Consider the following 3,486-nt stretch of genomic DNA (forward strand, 5'->3'; position numbering starts at 1 on the left):
GCACACATGAATGTGTGCCTACATGTGTGCATGCACATATATGTGTACACATGCATGTGCAAGCTCATGCATCTATGTGTGTGCTTATGAGACCAGAAGACAGTCTCTTACCTTGTTCCTCAGGAATCCTCCAACGTTTTTCTAAGACAGGATCTCTCACTGGCCTGGGACTTACCAAGTAGCCTAGAGTGGCTGGCCAGAGAGCTCTAGGAATCAGCCTGTCTCTGCCTTCACAGGGCTGGGATTACAAACAAGCACTACGCCTGGCTTTCTTATGTGGGTTCTGGAAACAGAAATCAGGTCTTTGTGTTTCCAAGGCAAGTAGTTTACCAACTGAGCTGTCCTCCCCAGCCCTGGAGACTCTTGTTCAATATGCCAGAATCAATGCACCTTGAGTGACCTACATTTTGTAGATGGACAGCAAATGGGACAAAAATGAGCTGTTTCAGGTCACTGGTGAGTAGGTTGGGTGAGCTTGACTTAGTTTTAGTCTGGTAATCCTATCTACCTCTTAAATGGCTCTGACAGAGCGGTGGCCCAGTGCACATGCATTTGCTTTCCCTGTGAGGAGCACTCCTTCTAGTTGACTCTGTAGAGTCAGAACTAAAGTGAACATTTTTTCTGCCTTGGCTTAGGTGGGTCTTTAACTTGGGAATCATTCTGTCCTTTTTTTTTTCTTTTTCTTTTTTTAAGGACTTCACTTTTTTATTCTTTGTGCACAAAACATAATTGATTTCACTGGGTAGTCAGTTGAATAATCCATTCAAGGTTGCTTAGTCAAATTTAATGAGGCCTATGTCCTTCGTGTACTGATGGGAGCACTGACAGCACATGTTCAGCCCATATTTACAGATCAGGCCATGGTGGTGACTAGAGAAGTCTCAGCAAGAGAGAGAACCCTGACCAAACTTCCGTGTGTGACTCCAGTAGAGCTACTAGTGACCCATCTTGCCTTCAGATGTCCAAGAAGGAAAAAGGTGGAATCATTCTTTAATGGCCAGCCATGAATTGATAATTGGATAGGTAAGTAGATAGACAGTAAGTAAGCAAGAAGATAGACAGATGATGATAGATAGGTGATAGATGAATAGATGACAGATGGTAGATAGAAAGGTGATAGATAGATGATAGATAGATAGATAGATAGATAGATAGATAGATAGATAGATAGATAGATAGATGATAGATAGAGAGAGATGTAAATATATAAATATGAACAGACAGTAAATAAGTAGATAGATGACAGATCTATAATAGATTTCAATATCATATGATTTGCCTATTTAAACTGTACAGGCCATACTTTTCAGTATATTCCCAAATTTAGTATATTTAGTAAAATGCCACCATTATCACACTTTTAGAACTGTATCGCCACCTCAAAAAGAAATTCTGAAGATTGGGTGTGATTATAGCTCAGTTGGCAGAGTGCCTTCCTAGCACCTAGACTCTTGGTTTGGTTCCCAGCATAAACCATAATGGTGGTGTCCAATGTCATCTCAACACTCAGAAGATGCAGCTAGGAGGCTCAGTTCTTCTAAACTCTATTCTGGGTTTGAGGCCCCCTGGTATACATGAGAAAAACCCTGTGGAAAAAAATGAGAGGGAAAAGAAGGAGAAGGAGGAAGAAGAGGAGGAGGAGGTAGAGAGAGACAGAGAGAAGCACAAAGAAAGCCCGTACCTTTATTTCTAACCCTCTCTCCCCATTCCTACACAGTCCCCAATATGCTTCCCTCCCTCAACAGATTTCCCAGTTATGAAAACTTCATATGAACAGAATCATATATTATATGGGCTTTTGTAATTACCTTTGTCCACTTAGTACCACTGTGATGACATTAGTCTCCAGATGACGAATGACCCCCCCAGCCAGGGACTCTTTGATCTGAGGCCCAGACCATATGGGTCAAAGAACAAGCTATCTCTATCCAATTCCTGACCCATAGAATTCATGAGAGTAATAAAATGTTTGGCTTCCAACACTAAGTTTTGGAGTGGTCCATTACACAGCCATGGTAACCAGAACAGAAACATAGACCTGTCAGCACAGTTCCAGCTTATTCCTTCAAGGTCAATCCATTTCTGTGAATTCTCACCAGTTGTATCGGAGCCTTGGGGTTATTTGGATAGGAGTTATTGGATCTCATTTCTTTTTCCATAAAGCTAGGACCAGCTGCAAGCTCCCTGAAGGCAGCAATGAATGTGTCATTTTGACAATTATAGTTCCACACTGGCCACAGTGCCTGGAGCATATGAGTGGGCTGTCCCAGTTATCTATTGTGTCATCGAGGCTACCCCAGAGAACTTGGAGGCTTAACACGGTGGTTAGAAAATTGTGGTCTATGGACAGATATGGCCTATTTAGACAGCTCTTTGTGTAAATGAAATGTTAGGAGCGTTCAACAATACCCATTCATTTACACATGATCTCTGACTGCCTTTTGGTAGACATGAATATTTGCAATAAATATCTTAAATCCTTTGTGCAAATATTTATTACCTGGTCTTCACACAAAAAGGTGCCAATCCCTGGCTAAACACAATACATTGATGAGACAGTATTCACGTGATAACTTGGTTGGTACAAGAATAGCTAAGATGGTCTCTGTGGTAGTTAGTTTTAATTGTAACAGTGACACAACTTGTAATCACCTAGGAAGATAATCTCAATGAATGATTATCTACATTTAATGGTCCCATGTGCATTTCTTTGGAAAATTATCTTAAGTTAATTGATATGGGAAGACCAGTCCACTGTGGGCAGCACCATTCCCTAGGCTGGAAGGCCTGAACCATATCAGTTACTAAATCAATTTGAGCATGAGTAAGCAAGCAAGTAAGGAGACAACCATGCATTCTTTTCTCTCAACATTTGTCTATGAATCGGATGTGACTAGCTGTTTTAGTTCCTGCCTCCCTGAATTCCCAGCCGTGATGAACTGCAATCTAGAATTATAAGATAAAATAAAACCTCTGTCCCCTATGTTGCTTTGGTCATGCTATTTTATCACAGCCACAGAATGCTAGAGCAGTATTACTTACATGATTCTGTCAAGTCAGTTTCACGTGCTGTGACTGATAGCTGAGAGAAACAATGTAATAGGAAGAATGGCTCCTTTGGGCTCCTGGTGTCAGGAGTTCGTCTATGTTTGTCTGTCTATGCTTGTGTCTGGGATAGTGTTGAGGATGAACATCCTGGTGGGAGGATGTTGTAGAGCAGAGATTCTTACCTGAAGATGTCGAGGAACCAGAAAAAAGCTAGAGAGGGCTAGAGACAAGATACCCTTTGTGGTTGTTAGAATGATAATGGTCCCTGTAGGCTCAAAGATTTGAATATATGGTCATTAGGGAAGTAACACTATTTGAAAGGATTGGGACATATGGCCTTGGAGGAAATGTGTCACTGGGGGTGGACCTTAAAGTCTGAAATTATAAGCAAGCCCTGAATTACATGCTTTCTTTTATATAAGAGTTTCCTTGATTGTG

At 41.2% G+C, this 3,486-nt stretch overlaps 1 pseudogene; it reads right to left on the reverse strand.

The window, feature by feature from the left end:
• Positions 1–773: 773 nt before the first annotated feature.
• On the reverse strand, positions 774–947 carry LOC116885956 (annotated as a pseudogene).
• Between the last annotated feature and the right edge of the window lie 2,539 nt (positions 948–3,486).

The sequence above is a fragment of the Rattus rattus genome, chromosome 16 (assembly GCF_011064425.1).
Source record: "Rattus rattus isolate New Zealand chromosome 16, Rrattus_CSIRO_v1, whole genome shotgun sequence".
Lineage (NCBI taxonomy): Eukaryota > Metazoa > Chordata > Mammalia > Rodentia > Muridae > Rattus > Rattus rattus.